The following is a 23,686-nucleotide window of genomic DNA, read 5'->3' as shown; positions in this document are numbered from 1 at the left end:
TTTTTTCAGTTTGGGAGAGGATGAGTGGAGCCTGTAGCACCTGTCTTAAAGGTCAAAGCTCTCTAGATCTGGGAGAAGGTGGTGTGACACTGAAGACACTTATCATGGTGGCTTCGAGGCATGCTCCCTGTGCCAGACCTTTGTCCCATCCTTTTTCCTTATAACCCACCTAACAGGCATAAACGTACTGCAGATACCTGCCTTGGAAGCTCCCAACTCCAAAAAAATATGGACTAAGCCCCAGTTACACTCTTCATGTATTAGCCAGGTGGAAATAGGAGCTGTGAGTGACAGTGCTGGGTGTGTGCGAGGAGTCAGGAACTAGGCCAGACCAGCAGTGAAGACACAGGGACTGGGATTCAGGGGGAGCAGTTTCCTATCACATCGGAGCAGGAGTGGCACCTGTCCCCTGTCATGTGCAGACGAACTCCCAGCAAATGGGCCCACCTGAAGGCAATGGATGATGATGACATGGACCGGGAAGGAAGGGAGAATCTCAAGTGGAATCATAAAACCAGAAGCTCCTGTCTGGCTGATCCCCTGAGACGGGCTGGTGGACAGCATGGAGAAACTTGAAGGGATCTGGGCTCTGTCCTTGTGATCAAGCTAAAGGCCCCCTCCTGAATATACCAGTCTGGCAAGCGCCACTTCCCTCTGTACCTAGGGGCATGGAGACCCCCTTGACATTCCCCATTCCCATTTTCATCAGTTACAGGGTTTTCGCCATTACATGGCTTGGAACCAGGGTGTCCTAAATCATTTCATCTGATGTCCAGTTGGAGAATTCAGAGACTGTAAGAGACGTTCATGACTTTTACAGCCATTTCTCCTTCATCATCGGTGGCAACCACACAACAGATCTGCAATTCTCCTTTTCTCTGCAGAGTAGCTGAAGAACCTGCCCCAAATGACAGTGACTGGCCCAGGTCATACCCTGTGACCAGGGCCATGTCACTGCACTGTCTCTCTCAGTTCACCTCCAGTCACTTTCTCCAACAGCCTGGCTCTACCTGCCAGTTCCATTCTAGACCACTGACATGATGATGATGATGATGATGATGATGATGATGATGTTGGTGATGATGGTGGAGAATCAGAGCTGACAACAGCACGGGCTGCACTACTTCTACTACGACCTCCACGAATGCCAATATTGAATTCATCCTAGGTCACTTTCATGAGAAAGTGCTCCACAACTCTCAACCCTCCAGGTCTCACTTTCTGTGCTGTTAACATATCTTACACCTGAGGAAATGAAGGCTTACAGAGTTTGCTACTTGCTGGAGATCATATAACTTGTCATATGCCAAGATTTGACTTGTTCTTTCCTTACTCTAGGACCTACATTTATTTCACTATGGGATGCTAACTATTCACATTGATTCTAGCACTTAAAAATGTTTAGTTTTTAAAGATTTATTTGGCTATTTCAAAGGTAGAGATACAGAGAGAGAAGGAGAGAGAGAGAGATCTCCCATCTGCTGGTTCACTCCCTCAAATGGCTACAATGGTTGGGACTGGGCCAAGTAGAAGGCAGGAGCCAGGAGCTTCATTCAGGTCTATCACATGGGTGCAGGGGCCCAACTACCTGGGACATCCTCCTCTGCTCTCCCAGGTGTACCAGCAGGAAGCTGGATCAGAAGTGGAGCAGCTGGGACCCAAACTGGCACCCACACAGGATGCCAGCACCACAGGTAGAAGCTTAGCCCTCTATGCCACAGCACTGGCCCAGCAAATATTTTAAAAAGTTTTTCTTTGAAAGGGAGAGTGAAAGAGAGAGGGAAAGAGAGAGTCAGGTATCTCCTACCTGTTGGTTCATTTTCCAAATGCCTGCAATAGTCAGACTCAAGTTCAGTTTGAAGCCATTAAGCCAGGAACTCAATCTGGGTCTCCAACATGGATGTTAGGGATCCAACCACTGGAACCATTACCTGCTGCCTCCCAGTGTATGCATAAACAGGAAGCTGGAATAGGGAGCAGGGCCAGTACTCAATGCCAGGGACTCTGATAAGGGATCTGGACATCTCAAGTGGAATCTTAACCCCTATGCCAAATGCCCACTCTCCAGCATCTATTGATAATAGGAACAAATTATTAGATACTTGCTATATGTCCAGAACCATGCAAAAACATTTTATATACATTATTTCATTGAATTACCTTAAATTGTCATTTATAATTGACTCTTTTTTAAAGAAGAGAAGAGAAAGCATAAAGAAATTTAATAACTTGCCCAAGTTTCTATGTAGACACGTAGTAGAAATCAAATTCAGTCCCAGGGCTGCTTGTCTCTGACGTCCATTTTCTTGACCATCATGCATGCTGTTTAGACAAGGAAGCTGAGAAGAACAAATCAATGGATGTCATGTTCAAAATTTTCTTTTATCACTGGGTGGAAGCTTCCATCACTGCTTTCTTAGATACAGAAAAACAGACTGCAAGTTTGGAAAGCCAGGTTAGAAGCACAAGTGAAACAAACACACAAAAACACAGACCCTCAAATCGTTAAAGCTTTGAGTTAGCAGGTACCTTTGAGATCATGTAATCCAACCCATTTTTTTAGTTCAGAAAGTGGATGTTTTCATCTCCCTGTCAGATGGTGAAGATATTAGACCTGAAAAAGAAAATTCCAATCTGGAACCTAAAATACACGTCCTTCCCTGACCCCCACAATTTAATTTACTGAAAAAAGCAACAATAACCAGTATCAGACTTGAATTGTTGCTACTGATCAGTGTGGTGTTGTTTTTAATTAGCCCTGATCTGAATCATGTGTTTCATGGTGTGAACTGTCTTCATTGACAACGGGAGAGGCTTTGCAAATGCCCATGGTAAACAGAGTTTGCATCATTTACTGGAGTCCTGGATGTACACAATTGGGGATCATTGGCCTAGATACAAGAGTAGGAAGGAAATTCTTATAAGTAGCCTATGTTTGCTTGTTCTTAAAACCTCTCTTCAATAGTGCTGTCTGGTAGGACTGAGTGTGATGTGGCCATCTTTGTTTGGCTTATGGCCACCAAACTTGAGAGCAGGAAGGCTTGAAAACGTGCTCTCTCCTCAGGAACTTCTTTCTTGGGACAGAGCTACAGCGATTTCAAGTGTGTACCACAGAGTTAACTATGGCCACCACCCTGCACGTTGGGTCCCAGGATTACTCATCTTGTGACTGAAAGCTGTTACTCTTTGGTGAACATCTCTCATCTCTCCTTTCCCCTAGGCTCTGGTCCCATGCAACCACAACACTGCTTTCTGATTCCATGAATTTGAAATTTTTAAATTCCAAAAGGAAGTAAGGCCATACAGAACTCATATTTGTCTCATATTTGTAGGATTTCCCTGTTTTTTTTTTTTAATGGCCAGATAGTATTCCATTATATTTATACCACATTTTCTTTTGTGTGTGTGTGCATCTCATTACTTATCATTACTTTTTTTTTTAAGTTTTATTTATTTGTTTGAAAGGCAGAGTTACAGAGAGGAAGAGGCAGAGAGAGAAAAAGAAAAAGGTCTTCCATCCACTGAATCACTCTCCAAATGGCCTCAATGGCCAGAGCTGGGCCAATCCCAAGCCAGGAGCCAGGAGCTTCTTCTGGGTCTCCCATGCAGATGCTGGGGCCCAAGAACTTGGACCATCTTCCACTGCTTTCCTAGGCCATAGCAGAGAGCTGGATCAGAAGAGGAGCAGCCAGGACTTGAACCGGCGCTCATAGGGGATGCCGGTGCTGCGAGTGGCAGCTTTACCTGCTGTGCCATAGCACTGGCCCTGATAGATCACATTTTCTCTATTCATCTGTCCGGAGACACTTAGGTGGTTTCTGTGTCTTAGATATTGAGAATAGTACTATAGTGAACATGTAGGCAGTACAGAGATCTCTTTGAGATACTGATTTCAATTCTTTTGGGTTACTACTGGATCATATGGTAGTTCTGTGTTTAATTTTTTTGAGGAAACTACCTACTGTTTTTCATAATGGTTATAGCAATTACAGTCCTATCAACAGTCCAAAAAGTTTCCCTTTCCTCCATAAGATAGGCTTGCTTGAATGACTTCAATATACATTTATTTTAGGATTTTACAGCTAGAAGGGACTTCCAAGATCTTTTTGTTATAGTTTGAATATGCTCAGCTACAGTAACATATAGAATTAAGCATGTAATGGCTAAGCCTAATGAAAGTTTAAGTTCACATAACTATCTAGTAGGGGCTGGCACTTTGGCATAATGGGTTAAGTCAACCTACCGCTTACAAGGCTGGCATCCCATATGGGTGCCGATTTGTGTCCCAGCTGCTCCACTTCCCATCCAGCTTCCTGTTTATATGCCTGGGAAAGCAGCTGGAGCTGGCCTGAGGACTTGGGTCTCTGTATCCATGTGAGAGATCTGGAAGAAGCTCCTGGCTCCTGACTTCAGCCTGGTCCAGCCTTGGCTATTACGGCCATTTGGGGAATGAACTAACAGATGGAAGATCTCGCTCTATCTATTTCTCCCTCTCTCTCTCTCTCTCTCTCTCTCTCTCAACTCTACCTTTCAAATAAATAAATAAATATTTAAGAAAAAAAAACAATAATCCAGTAATTTTCTAGACCAGCAGAGGTCTATGAAGTCATTGTTCTGCTCCACTCAGCCAATGATGACATTGATGGAGAGACAGCCCTTGAGTTCTTCAACATGCAATGTCCAGAGTTGCCTGGAGACAGCTAATAGATGTGCCAGAAGACAGAAGAGGATGGAGATGGAAAAGTAAAAATAGAGTTTTCTGTGGGCCATTCCTGGGAGGTACACACTTCACTGCTGGAAAAACTTAGACATTTGGCCTCAAGCAATCTGGGAAACATAGTTGACCCATGGACCTACAAAAGGAGAATAGATTTGAGTTCACAGTTCTGTCTTTGTCTGTGTTTTCAAGGTCAATTCTCTCTAAAAGAACAACTACACTATTCACTCAGCCAATCAACTTTCTCTCACTGAATTATTTTTATTTTATTTTTTTAGTGAAGGAATGGTCTCAATGACACTCAGCCAACGTATTTTGATGAGTAAGAGGAAGAAAAAATAAGTCTGAGAAAGCAGACATAGCCACTAGAGAGCACGTGTTCTCTGTCACCTTTGTGTCTCTCATATTTACATCAACTTCCACTAGAGAGCACGTGTTCTCTGTCACCTTTGTGTCTCTCATATTTACATCAACTTCAACTCTGGAGCTGAAAGGTGCTTAAGTGGCCCTGTGTAATTAATATTCAGAAGGTCTTCCTTTGAAAAACTATTTAAATATATTACTGTCGAAGATAGAAATTTATTTTTTTAGTTTCTTAAATTTTATTCATGGTATACTTAGAAAAAGTAAACAAAAAAAATGAAGAACAGCTTCCTACAAATTTTTTTTATTTTGTGAATGAAGTTTTCAGTTAAATCATAAACACAAAAAGTAAACTATGAAGTAGTAAAATTATTAGAGTTCTTAAAATGCCCTTTCTATGTTTTTTTAAGTTTTCTGTACATTTTGGCATATAATTTTCCCCATTATTAGAAAAAGAATGCTTTTTTAAATTAATAAGATTTCATTAATATTAAACAGCAAAGTGGAACCAGCACTGGCTACAGAGTTAGACAGAACCGTGTGCATGGCATCAGCCCCTTCTTAACCTCGCTGAACCTCGTCTCCAAGCTGTCAGTGAATTTTTCACCCACCTTCCACTAAAATTAGATGAGATATTGGTATAAATCACTTATTAATTCCCTTCTCTTTATTTCTTTTCACCTGTTACAGTTACAACTTGGGGTGAGGGTGGAGGCAGAAGGCTACACTGAGGTTTCTAAGGACCCTTGGCAAATGATGAATTACAAAGTCCTAAGCTTCCTCCTACAGTATCTTGGTGATGGGAGTTCATGAACTCATAAACATAAAACAGGTAAAGAGAAAACGAGACAGGAAGAGAGAGGAGGGAGCTGGGATCCAGCAGAAGGCGTTTCAAGTCTGTAGCACTGCAATGCATGTTCTCATCTGCATCTCATTATCTTAATAATCCAAAACCACAGCCCTTCCACGCAGCACCCAGAAGGAGGATGGGGAGTAATTTCCTTGGAAGGGCCCCGGCCTCCCTATCACATTAGATATGATTTCCAAATGTTGAGTGTCAAGGGAGTGTTTCGCATTCTCCTCACCATTAAAAAGTGTGGCTCTCTATGGGAAAGGATGGGACTGGCAACCCCCAGAGCAGGCTCCGGAGAGAGGTCTCTGGAATTGTAAAGCTCCAGCAGAAACACAGTGCAGCCGTGGCGCTGCCACGAGACGTGCTCTACCCAAACCGGCACCCTCCTTTTGGAGTCTCTACAGACAAAACGCAGTTCCACGGACCGTGTAGGATGTGTTTCACTTTGCTCTCCTGGGAAACGTAATGTTTTCCTAACCTGTGAATTTGAAATATTTCAAACCTACAACGGAGTTAGAATAATAGTGCAAAGGGTCTGACCAACCCTTCACCCGCATTCTTCAAATGTCTGCGCCTCGCCGCTCTTGCTCCCTGTAATTACACATCCTTGTTGTCCCACTTTGCAGACATTTGAAGGAAAGTTGCAGCTATGACGCCTCTTTACCCCGAACTACTTCCAGGTCTTTGATTCCCCCCAATACGTGCATTTTTCTTGCATAAGTGCAATCCAATTATTTCAATCAGGGAATTAACACCGCTACACGTTACCTAATCCTCAGACCTTATTCAAATTTTACTGCTGTCACAATGGAGTTCCTGGCAAAAGGATGCAATCCAGCAATGCGGGATCAGGTGCTGCCCTTGGTCTCTTCCTTCCCTTTTAATCTTGAGCTCTTCTTCCGTATCTTTTTTTCTTGTCCTTTAAGACCTTGACATAGTTGAAGAATGCTAACCAGCTATTCTGCAGAAGGTCTCGGAGCTTGAATTTGCTTCCAACTATTTTCAGGTTATGCTTATTTAGCAAGAATATCACAGAAAATGAGTTGGCCCTTTCTCAGTGTTTCATCGCACTCCATGTCAGCTTGCCCTTCCTCCCCTCCAAAATGTTGATGCCATTGTACTCTTTGTAATTAATAAAAATCTCATCAGGAGATACTTTCAAGCTATGCGCATATTATGCTTCCCTTCACACGTTTACTCGCTAGTTTTGTCTCCTAGAATATTTCAGAACTTGACCCTTTTTTGTGACTTTCGGCAAAAAAAATGACAAAGATGTGCTGATAATTAAAGTGCAGCTCCCCGCAAAGTCACATACAGGGAGCGCGGCCGTCACCCCACGCCCAGGCTCGCCCTCGCTCAGTGGTCCAGACGCTCGGGAGGTCTGGAAAGGTCCCTCTCCCTCCCACGGCGGCGGCAGAAATCTTCCACGCAGGCCTCCAGGCTGCAGCTCAGGCCCCAGTGGCTCCCGCCGGCCTCCAGAGGCCTTCCCAGCCGGCCTCGGCCCCGCCCCAGGACGCGATCTGGGCGTTTGTTCTGGGGACTTTGGGCGAGCTTGTGTTTTCTCAAGTCTGCACTTCTCTTTCCGAGGGCTTCTCGTTGTTTGTGTTGGAAATAAGCAACTTTCGCTTCTGGCAGGGGGCCAGAGCCCCCTTCGCCTCTGGACGAGGAGACCAGACTGGTGCCAGCAGGGGCCACGGACAGACCCCTGCCACCGCCAGCAGCACCTCCTCCACCCAAGAGCCCAGTGTCGTCCTTCGCAGACCCTACCAAAGGCAAACGGTGTGGGAGGGGTTGGACCCAGTGCGCTGCCCAGGCGGGCGCCTCTCCCGGGGCGGCATCCCTGTCCCTTCGCCGTCTTCTCTCCACAGTGCCCGGTCACTCGCCCCTGCTTTTCGTTCTCCCACTCCCCCGCTGCCCGCCGGGGGAACCTAACCACCCCCCCCCCCCCCACGACAGGTTTGACAGCCCAAGGGGACACCCTGGAGGGCCGGGTGGTGGTTTCTTTACAAATCCCTTTCTTATTTAGAAACTAAAGGGGAACAATGGAAGAATAAAGACATTGAGGTCCTTCTCTGTGTGCCCGGACTAGGGGTTCAGGCTGCCAGGGTCTGCAGGTCCCATCCTCATGCCTCGACGGTCACCCTGGGACCTGCTCTCAGCGCTGGCCCCACAGCCAGGCTTCCCTCCAGCCCAGCCTAAATGCAGTCTCTTCCGTTTGATAAACCTGTACTATGAATTGAACTACAGGGAGGGGTATATATATATATATATATATATATATATATATATATATGGCCTTATTTGAGATGTAATTCAATGTCAACCTATTCGCCCATTTAGCGTGTAGAATCTTCTAGAATGCACACATGCACAGAGTTGTGTAACCATCTCCAGAATCAGTTTTAGGACATTTTCATCACTCTAAAAAGAAACCCAGACCGCTAGCAGCGGCTCCCAAGGGGGCGGTTTTAAAATGACAGAGCGCGTGTGTTTCTTGAGCAATAGTTGTCCCTCTTTTGTTCTTCTCGAATTAACTATTCAGTTTCTATCTTCCAGCTGAGCTGTGCCTGCAGTGGGCTCTCTGTAAAGACTTAATTAATTGATGGCAGCTAAGCAATTTGGTTTTCTTCCCTCGGGTGCACTAACCTGAACTTGTACTTAGTAATTTGGTTTTGAATTTCCTCGGACTTCTCCCCCTGGAGAACCATAAATGGGTCATCTTTGGGAGACGGCGGGAGAATGGGAATGATCTTTCCTAGGATTTATAGTTTGTCGCCCTTTCATGCACACAGTGTTATTCTCTCCAGCAACAACTAGGAGTGAAAGTAACCACAGCGCTCTTGGCAGGTGTTTATTCTGCGCCAGGACACTCCAAGTGCTTTTCCTGAATGTGCCTCCCTAAATTCCTGAAACTTAGTCACAGTGTGATGGTGTTAACAGGAGGGGCTTCTCCTGGATGAGTCAATCCATGGTATAAGAACACAGCAAGACCCTCCCCACATGCTGAATGCCAGCGCCTTGACCATAGACTTCTCAGCTTCCAGAGTGTAAAAAATAAACTTCTGTTGTTACTCATTATCCAGGCTCAGGTGTTTTGTTACAGAAGCGCAAACAGACTGAGACAAATCTCAACCACCAGATGACACCGGTACTATGGAAATTAGCCAGACGTGCAGAGAGGTTAACTGACGACAAGCCCAAGGTCACAGAGCAAGTAAAGGCAGAGCTGAGAGGTGATCATACGAATTTCGACTGTAATTTGAACTTGCAGCATCTCTGTAATTGCTTCCAGTGCTCCCATTTTAGAAGCAAGGACTGAGCCTTTGAGAGGCCATATATTATGAGGCGGACCTAGTAGGGATCTAAACACAAGTATTCAGACCCCAAGCCCAGTGCTCTAACCAGTCAACCTGCCTCCACCAATAACACCTCTGGATCTTGCCAGACACGTAGAATTGAGCTCCAACTGCACAAAACTAAATAAACAAAGAAGAAGAAAAAATTCCTCATTGAAGCCTCACATCATCAAATACACTGTTACTACAACATTAGAAAAGCTATCAAAACGTTACAAGGTTAGCTGTATTTTGGTGGGTCAGAAATATTTTTCAAACCAATCTCCAAGGTCAATTTTCCCTTCGTCGCTTTTGCCTCCCATTTTGTAACTCTCGATTTCTTCTCAACGTGTCTTAGTCACAAACAGGGGACGAGGCACATGGATTTAATAAGTAAGGCAGTGATTCATGCGCACTTTCATCTAATCAGAAAGAGCAGTGGCAGGCCCAAGAACTCATTTCGGTTGTATATCATTTTAAAAGAGTTGACACACATGTCCTTTAGAGAGAAAATAATAAAATTTTAAAAAGCAAAAGCTGGCTTGGCCCTGCCAGCTGCAATGATTGGGTACACAGAAGAGATCCATGGAATTCTGAAGCCATTTGGGTTTTGTTAAGTTTGCTGAAACAGCACCGACTGTGATCTCTACCACTTTAAACGGTTTAATGACTTTTGGATAAGCTTTCAGAGTTAAATGGTTAAATCACCAAATGCTCCATAAAATAATTATGCAAACAATTTTCTGGCTAATTATCTAACATGAACAGAAGCACACAGCTGCTAAGATATAGAACTGCTGTTTCATCAGTGTGGCTATTGTATTTACATAATTCCTTTACTGATCCTGGTGTGGTTTGGTGGGAGGACACTCACATAATACCCCATAAAATGAACAAGTTGGAGACACAGCTGGAAGATAACAATAGTGATTTACTTTGATTTTCTTAAAAAGGGAAGAGACTCGATTTACATCTTCAAATCCGTGTATATCTGTGTGGCATTTTTAAGTCTTGGATATGTATTTTTAAATTAATTTTGGGCAGAGATAAATATTTTAACTCTAATAGACTTATAATGTACATACAGAGTATTAAACGTAATTGCACAAAGATGGAATGCCCTCAGATAACCAGCACCAGAGGAAGAACTAGAACATTGTCAGGATGCCACAAACTTTCCATGTCCCCCTTCTAGTTTCTGCTCCTTCCAGGGGTTGCTACTCTCCTGACTTCTACAAGCAGAAATTAATTTCACTTATTTTGTTATAAATTTGAATGAAAATTATATGGTGCACGTTTTTTGTGTCACTCACCCATAGTATAATTTGCTCATCCTCAGGGCTGTATAGTATCCCATTGTGTAAGTTGGTACGATTCACTTATCAATTTACTGTTGACAAGTATTTGGGTAGTTTCCAGGTTGGCGACATTGTGTGAAGAGCTGTTGTGAAGAGTGTGTGGGCACGCCTCTCGTGCACATGTACACACACTTCCCTGGGCTCTCTATTTGGGAGCGGAACTGCTCAGTGTGGAGTGTGTGTATCTTCAGCTTTACTAGATACAGCCAGACACTCTTCCTCAAAGGCTGCACCAATTCGTACCGCTATGAGCACCAGAAGAAAGTTGGATGAATGCTTTGAAGAACTGACTGATGCATGTTAAAGTGTAAAAGGCAGGGGCTGGCGCTGTGGCGCAGTGGGTTAACGCCGTGGTTTGAAGCGCCGGAGTCCCATATGAGTGCTGGTTTGAGACCCGGCTGCTCCACTTCTGATCAAGCTCTCTGCTATGGCCTGGGAAAGCAGTGGAGGATGGCCCAAGTCCTTGGGCCCCTGCACCCACATGGGAGACCTGGAAGAAGCTCCTGGCTCCTAGCTTCAGATGGGCACAACTCTGGCCATTGAGGCCAATTGGGGAGTGAACTATTGGATGGAAGACCTCTCTCTCTCTCTCTCTGCCTCTCCTCTCTCTGTGTAACTCTGACTTTCAAATAAATAAATAAATCTTTTTAAAAAAAAGGCAGTTCAGATTACAGAGACATGTGAACAATAGGTCTAATGGAAAGGACCCCAGCAATAAGGCCTGAGGAGCAAAGGAGAATGTCAGACAAAGCAGGCTGATGGAAGAACCTGCCATACTGAAGGTCACTTAGTTGGGTAGGAGAAGCCTCTGTGGATGTTTGTCACACAGTCTTCTGTCACACACAGTCACTGTCCTACAGAATCACTCAGACCCCCTCCCTTTCCTCTGTAGGTCACATGGAGCATATCCAAGGGCTGCCCAGGTCTGAAGTGCCACCCCGAAGGCCTGAGGGTGCTGTCCTTCCTAATGTATGGTCATTATTATTGGGGGATACAATATGCAACACTGATGCATGGTATCTTAAATGTTGATAGCCCTGAAAGTTCTTAAGTTGAAATTCCAACTCCACGTGCAATGGCATCAAGAGGCGGGACTTGTGGTGGGTGATGGACTAGGAGGGTGGGGCCCTCATGGATGGCATTAGTGCTTCATGGGAGAAACCCTGTGGAGCTCCCTCAGCCTTATGCCTTGGGAGGACACAGCACAAAGGTGGCCACTGCCTAACCAAGCAGCAGGCTGGCATCAGACCCCAACCATAGTAGCACCCTGAGCTCAGATTTCCATCCTCCACAACTGTGAGACATCAGTGCATGGTGTTTATGAGCCACTTGCTCTGTGGAGCTTTCTTTTGGCAGTGCGAGCCAGCTAAGTCAAGAAAAATGGAGGATGAAGAATGAAGTGCATCGAAGAGAGGTCAGGAAGAGTAGAATGGAAAATTGAGTTAAGTTCAGCTACCTAGCTATATAACCTCAAGCAATTCATTTTAATTTTCTTACAACCTGAGCTTCCTCAACTGCAAAAAAAGTAATAATTCTCAGCTAGGTTTACTTGATGACTAAAGGAATTAAAATAATATATTTAGAAATGCTTTGGGGACTCGAAAAGCAAGCATTAGTTATCTTTTTGAAAGGGTATTATTACTAATAGTCAAATTGTCACTTTAAAATAGAAAAATCTATATAAGAAATGATACTTGTTTCATTTTTCTATTCAAATGACAATATTTGCATGAACAGGGTAAGAATGAACCCTTCTCAGTACTGTCAACAGAGGAACAGGTAGCAGGTCTGAGTCGCTGCATTTACCCAGGATCGCCCAGAATGCATTGCTCTTTGCACCCAGAGCTCCCCCCAGACATATGCGCATTAAGTAGTTAATTTAGCAAAAAAAAAAAAAAATGTATTGAGTGTGTTTTGTCTTTATTAGGGGAGTTCCAGACAGAGATTGTTAGCAGCACTCAGAGACATCCGGGACCTCTGAGCTCCCCGATCTGGAGCAAAGGTGCACGTGGCGGTGAGCTTTGCCATCAGATTCCCACAGGACTGTGAGAACCTCTCTCCCAAAAGGTTGAAAAGCACTGCACTAGGGATGCACGGAATAAAGGACTGTAAAAAAAATACTAATGTGTGATTAAATAGAAAACTGCAAAGGACAATTCCCTACTGGCAACAAAGGAAACCATAGGATAACAGAACAATTTCTTCCAAACACTGAGGACAGTAAGTATCAATTTAAAACATCATACTAAGCTTGATTATTATTCAAATGTTGGGTGAAACAAAGAGTAATTTTAAGGAAACAAAGATTGAGTTTACCAACTTTAGGATCTCACTGAAAGAACTGGAAATAGATCTACTTCAGGAAATAAAAAAATTTAACTTCAAAGTAGTAAGTAGAGTACAAGCGGAATGGTGAGCAAATAAATTTTTAAATATGTTTGTAACTCCAAGAACCACTGTTTTTTTGGTTTTTTTTGGTTTTTTTTTTTTTTTTTTTTAAGGAAAATCAATTAAGAGGTTGTACAAACAGTGAGAAACGAAAACCCTTCTAACACAGAAAAAGAGTAGGAGAAATTGAGACTATGAGGCCCATGTTTGGGTATTATTTTTTAAAGATTATTTACTTATTTATTTGAGAGGTAGAGTTACAGACAGAGAGAGGGACAGACAGAGAGAAGGGTCTCCTATCCATTGATTCACTCCCCAAATGGCCACACGGCAAAAGGTGGGCTGATCTGAAGCCAGGAGCTTCTTCCAGGTCTGCCCTACAAGTGCAGAGGCCCAAGTATTTGGACCATCTTCCACTGCTTTCCTAGGAGCATTAGCAGAGAGCTGGATTGGAAGAAGAGCAGCCGGGACAGGAACTGGCGCCCATATGGGTCGCCAGTGCCATAGGCGGAGGCCCAGCCTACTATACAACAGTGCCAGCCCCCATGTTTGGTATTATTACTCAGTGCTATTTTTTTGCCTTTTTTAAAAAAGATTTATTTATTTTTATTTGAAAGTCAGAGTTACAAAGAGAGAGGAGAGGCAAAGAAAGAGAGAGAAAGGACTTTCATCCAATGGTTCACTCCCCAACTGGCCGCATCAGATGGAGCTGCGCCAATCCAAAGCCAGGAGCCAGGAGCTTCTTCTGGGTCTCCCATGTGGGTGCAGGGGCCCAAGGAGTTGGGCCATCTTCCACTGCTTTCCCAGGCCATAGCAGAGAGCTGGTTTGGAAGTGGAGCAGCCAGGACTAGAACCGGCGCCCATATGGGATGCTGGTGCTTCAGTGCTATTTTGAAGAAGGTAGACAGACATAGGCTCACCTTAGACTTAAAGCAAATATGCTTTCAAAAATTAAAGAGTAGTTCATGAAGGAAAAGGGAGATATATATATGTATATATATGCATATATTATATATATATATATAATTTCTTTAAAAAGTACACGAGAAGAGGGAACATTGTGGCATAGTGGGTAAAGCCACCACCTGTGATGTGGGCACCTACAGCTGGTTCCTATCCCCGCTGCTCCAATTCCAATCCAGCTCCCTGCTAATGGCCTGGGGAAAGCAACAGAAGAAGATCCAAGTGCTGGGGCCCCTGCCACCCACATGGGAGACCTGGCAGAAGCTCTTAGAAGAAGATGGAAGATATCTCTCTCCCTAATTCTTTCAAGTAAATAAATCTTTTTTTAAAGTACATAAGAAGGAAAAGACTCAAAAAGACCAGATTGATCTAATAAGAATCATAAAGGAGAAAAAGTTAAGAAAATGTATAATAAGCACACAAAATCAAAAGTCAGAGTACACAGACAGAGGAGAGAGAGAGAGAGGTCTTCGATCTGCTGCTTCACTCCCCAATTGCCCACAATGGCCAGAATCGCGCCCATCCGAAGACAGGAGCCAGGAGCTTCTTCCGGGTCTCCCATGTGGGTGCAGAGGCCCAAGGACTTGGGCCAGCCTCCATTGATTTCCCAGGCCATAGCAGAGAGCTGGATCAGAAGTGGAGCAGCTGGGACCCAAACTGGCATCCATAGGGGATGCTGGTGCCGCAGGCAGTGGCTTTACTCACTACACCACAGCACCAGCCCCACACAAGAGATATTTCTTTTTTATTTATTTATTTTTTTATTTAGTAAATATAAATTTTCAAAGTACAGTTAATGGATTACAATGGCTTTCCCCCCATAATTTCCCTCCCACTCATACCCCTCCCATCTCCCGCTCCCTCTCTCATTCCATTCACATCAAGATTCATTTTCAATTATCTTTATATACAGAAGATCAATTCAGCATATATTAAGTAAAGATTTCATCAGTTTGCATCCACACAGAAACACAAAGTGTAAAATACTGTTTCAGTACTAGTTATAGCATTACTTCACATTGGACAACACACTAAGGACAGATCCCACATGAGAATTAAGTACACAGTGACTCCTGTTGTTGACTTAACAATTTGACACTCTTGTTTATGGCGTCAGTAATCTCCCTAGGCTCTAGTCATGAGTTGCCAAGGCTATGGAAGCCTTTTGAGTTCACTGACTCTGATCATATTTAGACAAGGTCATAGTCAGAGTGGAAGTTCTCTCCTCCCTTCAGAGAAAGGTACCTCCTTCTTTGATGACCTGTTCTTTCCACTGGGATCTCACTCGCAGAGATCTTCCATTTAGGTCTTTTTTTTTTCCAGGGTGTCTTGGTTTTCCATGCCTAAAATACTCTCATGGGCTCTTCAGCCATATCCGAATGCCTTAAGGGCTGATTCTGAGGCCAGAGTGCTATTTAGGACATCTGCTATTCTATGAGTCTACTGTGTATCCCAATACCCAGGATGGATCGTTCTCTCCCTTTTTGATTCTGTCAGCTAGTATTAGCAGACATTAGTCTCACACAAGAGATATTTCTAAAACAGGGTAATACCTAAAGGTTGCAAGGGATGGAAAAGACAGCACAGGACTGATATTGCAGAAGAAGAAATATTAAGGCAAAAAAATGATTATTTGTAATGAACATAGTGATTTAATGATTTAAGAACAATTTACAGAGAAACAATGGCAATGCTGAATCTGGGTCCAGTTTTCTAACTTTCTGAATACATTTGACAAATCTACCTTAATGAGAGCGATTTTGCATGCCTCTTATAAACTGATCAATAAATAAATATTGATAAAGATACAGGCATTATGAACAACATAATTAATAAGCCAGATCAAAGGAGTCCTTTAGAGAGAGCTGTGTTCTACAAATAGAGAACTCACATTCCTTTCAAGTACACACTGGAAATACCCACACAGAGACCACCAAAGAAATGCAACGAAATACCAAAGGATTGATAACACAGACCATATTTTCTTTTTACAAGACAGCAATATTAGACAGCAACAGCAACAAAAAGTGGAAAACTCCATATGTTTGGAAACTAAAATAATCTTACATGTATTCCTGAATCAGGGGAGAAATAATAGAACTTTCGAAATATTTAGAACTGAATGACCCCAGAACACTACCCATAAAAACCTGCAGCATGGCCTTAAAATTGCAATTATTAAGACAAGGTGTTAACTGTAACTGCAAGGATGAAGGTTGTCAAGAAGGAGAAGGGGAGATGGGGGAGTTTTCCAGAGGAAAAACATCTGATCGGAGAATTAAAATACAGGTAGAAGAGAAGAGGTGCAGACGAAGCCTGGAGGAAAATATTCCCGAAAATCTTCAGTGGTAAATTATTCAGGGTTTCGCCAGTGTTTCCCAGGATCCACAACAACCAGAAGATTCCCATTTTAAAGTAAGGGGAAAACACAGGGCTGGCACTGTGGTGTAGCGGATGAAGCCGCTGCCTGCAGTGCTGCATCCCATATGGGTGCCGGCTCTAGTCCTGGCTGTTCCTCTTCCAGTCCAGCTCTCTGCTATGGCCTGGGAAAGTGGTAGAAGATGGCCCAAGTGCTTGGGCCCCTGAACCCATGTGGGAGATCCAGAAGAAGCTCCTGACTCCTGACTTTGGATTGGCTCAGCTCTGGCTGCTGTGGCCATTTGGGGAATGAAACAGCAGATGGAAGACCTATCTCTCTCTCTCTCTCTCTCTCTACTTCTGCCTCTCTGTAACTCTGCCTTTCAAATAAATAAATCTTTAAAACAAGACAAAACAGGGCCATCCTAGATGCATCCTAGTCTCTTTCCAGGCCAAGTGAAAATATGTTATTGACTATGTCATAACTGCCATAATTGGTAGCACTTCAGGGTTTCTTTTTTTTTATTGATAGTACTACTAAATTTGCACTTTTATTATGTAAATTATTTTGCATTTTTAAATTAAAGTTTATATTAATTTTTTAAAACTGCAATCAAAATGTAAAAGACTCCTTCCCAAAACAATAGCTTCCATTTGTCTTGGCTACATGGCAAAGAGCAGGAGCTAATATTTCCTTGGTTACCTCAACAGTATTTTAATTGAATTTCAACTTCACTGAGCAGTCAGATTTTCCTTATGGGTTCATGATTTCACATAAAGGATACATAATCTAGAACCAATGACAAAGAATAATTAAGACCAGTTCTCTCATTTTACAAATAAGAAGACCAACCCACAAAGGTCTTTCTGGGACTTGCCCCAAAGTCACAAACGTAGTAAGTGGAAGATTTTGAATTGGAACTTAGGTCTCTCAATTTAGAGAGCATTTCACACCAAACATATTTAAACAAACATGAATTTCTTTTGACCACTTTGATTGCTCATAAATTTTTTAAATAGGTAGCAGTTGTGTCTCCAAGTTGTGTTATCCAACATAGCACGCTACGAGGCGTGTACCCTATCCCTTCACTTGGGAATGACTGCACATGTGGCAAAGGCCCCTGATTCTGGGAGGTAGTAGGTCATTCTCTTATGACCATCTCTTTAGAGAAATAGTATAGGGGACAGCCTGTTGAGGATTAGGAGAAAGAACTTGAAATTGCATTTTTTTTCCTATAGAAATGAAAAATAAGAAAAAAAAGAAAGAATAAAGCCTGACAAGTAATTACTGAATTATTTTACCTTTAAAGAAAAGGCTCAATTCAGTTGGCTCAACTATGTTGAAATGTGAATTGGTCATTATAATAGCAAAAAATATATGGAAGCTAATTTTCTTCCAATTAGTTTAATTTCCCCCCAATTTAGTTTTCAACCCAAAATCTATAGCTAAAAAGTAATGTAGGTGGGGAGGGTGGTCAACAAATTTTATTTCTAATAACATTTTTGAAAGAGCAACCATAGAGCTGGTCAGGACTTAGGCCACCATCAGCTGTTAAATTCCTCCAGAACTCTTGTTCTCCCTCTGACCCCGTCAGTCTTACTCACTGGAAGAGTTGTGTGTCTTTGGGGAATTTGTCATGGATTTTCTCTACCAGTTCTATGAGGAGAGAGGCTATGCTGCAAAAGACCGGGGAACTTCAGAACCAGAGAAATGATCACACTTTCCCTCGAGTCAGTAGCAGATCGGACTGTGAAACTGAGAAAGTGGGCTGGGCGTATTAGAATATGCATAACTCTTGGGAAAACTGAGCCCGTCATTACAGGAAGCATGCAAATGAGCCATTGTGGAAACTGTCAGCTGCACCATCTAAATAAGTAGGTGACCTTCATCAAAGTTTTGATGACCTTGTGAAAAGTTACCCCAGAAGGGGGCTTTCTTAGTCCATTGTTTGTTGCTATAAAAAATACCTGAGGTTGGGTACTTATGAAAAAAGACAAACAAACAAGAGAGACAGACTTAGTTGACTCATGGTTCTGGTGGCTGGAAAACCTAAACAACACAACACTGGTGTCCGAGGAGGCCTCTCCTGGCTCTGTGACAACACGGCACAGGAGCAGAAAGGGAAACAGCCACATGCAGAAGGGGGCAAGCACGGGGGGTGGGGGGTTGGCCTCACTTTATAACTGGCTCTTTTGCGAACTAACCTGGCCCTGCAGTCACTCATGAATCCCTTCTGAGAGTGGCACTCGCATGAAATAATCACTATCACTCCACCTCTCAAAGAGGTCTCCATCACACTGGGGACCAGGATTTTAGGATTTGAAACTTATGGGGACAAGATACACTCATAGCATGTCCAAACCATGCCATGGGCTCACCACACCCTCAAATAACTTCCCCAGTAAAATCAGCTATACTCTTCTCCTACTAGCCAATAAAGAAGGTTTTAGAATGGGAAGATACTACTAACAAAATGCTTCATTATCTTTGATGCCTAATAATTTTTAAACTGCTTTCCTATCCATCTTGTGATCTAGCCCCCAAAGAATCTTGTGAAGTATTTATTTGTCCCTTTTTTACAGATAAGGGAAGAAAAGATTTGGAGAGGGTTAAACTTCCAAAGACCACACTGACATGGACTTTGGATCACAACTTGGGACTCCCTCTCCCATAGCCTCAGGCTGCCCTATCCGCTTCCAGCCCAGAATGGTGGCTATGTTCAGATGATACCCTAAGTTTCAGTTTCATGACATGGTCCAGTCATAGACTGGCCAAGGATAGCAGTGGTGTTCACCACCTCAGCCCTGCCCTCTGCCTTACATTGGCTCTACAGTCTTGGAAGAGGTGGGAGGGAAGAGTGTTGCTGGAGCCAGGATGACTTCCACTGGGCACAGGCTCAGCCTGAAGAAAGAAATTGCAAACTGCCATGATGCTGTCTTTCATTTTTTCTTAAAAATATTTAAAACTTCTTTTTATTTTTTTTTGAAAGGCAGTGGCAGAGAGACAAAGAGAGAAGAAAAAAAGAGAGAGGGATTCCATCCACTAGATCACTCCCACAAATGCTTTCAACAACCAGGGCTAGACCAGGCTGAAGCCAAGAACCTGGAACCCAATCAGGATCTCCCTCATGGGTGGTAGGTACCCAAGTACTTGAGCCATCACCTGCTGCCTCCCAGGATCACATTGGCAGGAAGTTGGATCAGAAGTGGAGCAACCAGTATTCAAGCCAGGCACTCTGATATGGGAAGTGGGCATCCCAAGCTGCAGTATAACTGCTGTGCCAAACATCTGCCCCCATCATGCTGTCCTTCTCCCATTGGGAACACAGTTCATTTCCTGTCTCCCAGAGAGTCATGTGGGACTTGGGCTAACTGCTTAGTACACTCTGCTCTTACTATATTAACTCGCAATTCGAAGTATTTTAAACTGAAAGAGAGCTTTTGTGCCCATAGACACTGTGTTTGTTGGAACTTTGTTTTAGACTTCTATGTTTCTTTATACAATATATTTAATATATTATATTTATATATAATTATAGTTAATATATTATATATGTTATATATATAAAAAGAGAAAGTTATTAAAGTGATAAACTATTATTGAATTAGCTACTTACAGCACAAAATAATTGGTTTGAAAGTTTCAAGGAGTCTGGAGTAATTTCACACACCATTAGGTGATCATGTCTGATCCAGGGGTAGGAAATGGTGCCTGCAAGAAGAAACTGTGAAGGAATCAGGACAAGTGACATAAACACTTATAAATACCAAATTCTTGCAAGAGCAGAGCAGTTTTTACTGGACTAATACTCCTGTGGATGAAAGTTGCAAATGCTGGATGAAACATAAAAACAGTCTGAAGGCATTGGAAAGTGATCAGAAGCAGTCAGAAACAGGAGAGTATTTGACCCATGGAAGAACGGAGCCCCTGAGGAAATTCCCAGCCCCACTGCTGCACAGGATGCTGGGATGCAAGCCAAAACCTCACAGTCTTGTTGGCCTGAAGGAACAGAGAACAGAAAGGCTGAAAAATGGGAGAGAGAAACCTTGAACAGAGGAAGCCATGGTGGTGGTGGGATAAATTCTGCATATGAACTCCCTTCAAATCCTTAATTGACTTCTTTTTTAATTTTATATATTTGAGGTTTACAATGTGACACTTTAGAATACATATAAATAATAAAATGATTACTACAGCAAAGCAGATTAACCTAGCAACTCATATCCGTTTTTTGTGTGACAAGAGCAGCTAAAATCTACTTATTTAACAAAAATCCTTAGTACAATACAGTTTTTTATAGTGTGTATAGAGTCTCCCATTTGATTTTTCTTACTTATCTGCTATTTTGCGTCCATTGACCTACACTCCCCCCCACCCCTTGCCATTACCATTCCTGCTCCTACCTGGCTCATGCTAACCACTATTTCATTCTCTATCTCTGTATATTTGAGCTCTTTCAATAAAAGAATTCTACACACAAGTGAGGTCATGCAGTGTTTTTCTTTCAGAGACAAAAATATTGTTTGACTGGCTTCTGAGCAGTACATCCATGAGCAGGATTCCAAAGATCCCAAGAGGCAAGTGGCGCGTAGGAGGCTGAAACAGTGAGGAAAGAGTTCCACTGCTGGAACCACATGGGAAATGGAGTTTGGGGTTTGAGTCTTGACAAGTTAGAAGAGTGGGGTAAAACTGTGAACTCCTCACTGAGACGTCAGAGTCCTTAAGGATAAAATCCATACAACAGACTAATGGGTTTACCCTACAGCTAAAGGAAAAAGAAAATAACCAGAGGTTAATGGTGATCTGTTAGGAATTTGATTGCTTGCTCGAACAAAATTTGACACTCTTCAGGGTAAGATGACAAACCATGAGTCTCTACAATATATCACTTGGATGTCTAGTATGCAATTAAAAACTACTCGAATTGAAAAAAAAAAGTAAATGTGACGCATAGTCAAAAGAAAATTCAATAGAAATAATAGAAATAGATGGAAAGTAGTTTGGTGTTGGACTCAGTAGTCAAGGACTTAATGCTTGTCTACTAATAATGCTGATATTTATGTTAAAGAGGCTATTGGGGCCGTTCTAGTCCCGGTCAGGGCGCCGGATTCTGTCCTGGTTGCCCCTCTTCCAGGCCAGCTCTCTGCTGTGGCCAGGGAGTGCAGTGGAGGATGGCCCAGGTGCTTGGGCTCTGCACCCCATGGGAGACCAGGAAAAGCACCTGGCTCCTGCCATCGGATCAGCGCGGTGTGCCGGCCGCAGCGTGCCAGCCGCGGCGGCCATTGGAGGGTGAACCAATGGCAAAGGAAGACCTTTCTCTCTGTCTCTCTCTCTCACTGTCCACTCTGTCTGTAAAATAAAAATTTTTTTTAATTTAAAAAAGAGGCTATTGGAAGATAGTCATAAATAAATTTTATACATATATAATGCTTTAGGAGATCTAAAGAATAAAAAGAAAATCCTAAAACTGAAAAATACATTATTCATACTTTTAAAAATCATTAAATGAGACTAATGATGCCGGCGCCGCGGCTCACTAGGCTAATCCTCCGCCTAGCGGCGCTGGCACACCGGGTTCTAGTCTCGGTCGGGGCGCCGGATTCTGTCCCGGTTGCCCCTCTTCCAGGCCAGCCCTCTGCTGTGGCCAGGGAGTGCAGTGGAGGATGGCCCAGGTGCTTGGGCCCTGCACCCCATGGGAGACCAGGAAAAGCACCTGGTTCCTGGCTCCTGCCATTGGATCAGCGCAGTGCGCCGGCCGCGGCGGCCATTGGAGGGTGAACCAACGGCAAAGGAAGACCTTTCTCTCTGTCTCTCTCTCTCACTGTCCACTCTGCCTGTCAAAAAAAAAAAAAAAAATGAGACTAATGATTACAGAATCATTGAAGAATGAGTGAACTTGATGGCAAGCCAATAGAAATCATTCAGACTGAAACACAGATAAAAGAAAGGTAGAGAGAAAAAAGAAAAGTCTCGATGACATGTGGGACAGTATCCAGGGAGGTCATAGGGGTGTAAATTGATTTCAAGAGGAGAGGAGAGAAAGAATAGAAGTAGAACAGAAAAATACTTTTAAAAATAAGTGCTGGGGCCGGTGCTGTGGCACAGTAGGATAATCCTCTGCCTGCGGCTGGTTCGAGTCCTGGCTGCCCTCTCCTCTGATCCAGCTCTCTGCTATGGCCTGGGAAAGCACTGGAAGATGGCCCAAGTGGTTGGGTCCTTGCACCAACATGGGAAGCCCTGTCTGTAATTCTACCTCTCAAATAAATAAATAAAATCTTTAAAAAATAACTTAAAAATAAGTGCTCAATATTTTCAAAATTGATTAAAAGATAAACGCAGAAGTCCATGGATCAAAGTTGTTGAGTGAAGTCAAGCAGATAAATATTAGAGTAACCCAATCTAGGTCCATCATAAACAAACTAATGAAAATCAAAGATCAAGAAAAAAAGAATCTTAACGTAGCCAGTGAAAAAAGGTAGTAAGTACAAGGGACATGGTTAGAATAACTACCACTTGAAAAGGAAGAGAAGCCAGAAGACAATGGCATGACATCTTTGAACACCTTACGTGGAACTGTGTATCTAGCAAAGTGTTTTTAAAAATTAAAGTGAAATGACATTTTCAGACAGATAAAAGTTGAGAATATTTACACCAGCAGAACTGACTACAAAAAATGACTAAAGATTCTAAATGCCTAAATCTATTTTCGATTTTGAAAAGCTAAAAAATGCTAAAAATTGTTCAGAAGGGCAATAATCTCCAAAGTTCAGATCTACAGAACAGAAGGAGGAGCACTAGAAATGGTAAACGCGGTGAGGTGCCTCTCCACGACAGGGGAATGTTCTGGGAACCAGGTCATCATGGTGAGACCGCCACAGAGCACAGCGACACACACCTGCACGGAACACCTGCTACGATACTGCAAGCAGCCATGACAGTCCACATACAAACGCTACAATAAAAACACAACATAAAGATGGAAAAACTTGTTTCATCTACATCAGGCCTTCACCATGAAAGGAACTGGCAGGACAGGAAGTAAACCTGGGTGAGTAAGTGATGGGTGCCGTGCAGGTCTGGGACATTGCCACACCTGCCGTAGACTTCATAAACTCCGTGCTTTCAGACCACTAAGGCTATAAAAACTATTCCCTTTCTCCAATAAGAAATGAACCTGATTCTACTGCAGCATTTCATTTTATAAACTTTCAGAATCCTTTTAACTTTTTGTTGACTCTTGTAACAATAGTTAGCTTAAGGCACAAACACATTGTACAGTTATACAATTTTTTTTATATTTTTAATCTGCAAGCTTTTTTCCTATTTAAATTTTAATTTATGTTTCAAACT

General features: G+C 42.9%; 1 long non-coding RNA gene across 2 annotated transcripts in view; it reads right to left on the bottom strand.

The window, feature by feature from the left end:
- The window catches only part of LOC127492630 (uncharacterized), a 49,125-nt gene that overhangs the window by 8,886 nt on the left and 16,553 nt on the right, over window positions 1-23,686 (bottom strand). Inside the window, exons 2-3 of one of the 2 annotated variants that reach the window (XR_007922259.2) lie at window positions 19,953-20,047; window positions 1,808-2,339 (exon numbers count right to left, since the gene is read on the bottom strand). This is a non-coding gene — a long non-coding RNA (uncharacterized lncRNA). Of the gene's footprint in view, window positions 1-1,807; window positions 2,340-13,273; window positions 13,901-19,952; window positions 20,048-23,686 lie in introns of those variants that run through there. The other variant, XR_007922260.2, reaches the window with a different exon arrangement.

The sequence above is a fragment of the Oryctolagus cuniculus genome, chromosome 16 (genome assembly GCF_964237555.1).
Source record: "Oryctolagus cuniculus chromosome 16, mOryCun1.1, whole genome shotgun sequence".
Lineage (NCBI taxonomy): Eukaryota > Metazoa > Chordata > Mammalia > Lagomorpha > Leporidae > Oryctolagus > Oryctolagus cuniculus.
The sequence above is the reverse complement of the archived record's forward strand: the minus strand, read 5'-3'. Positions and strand labels throughout refer to the sequence as shown.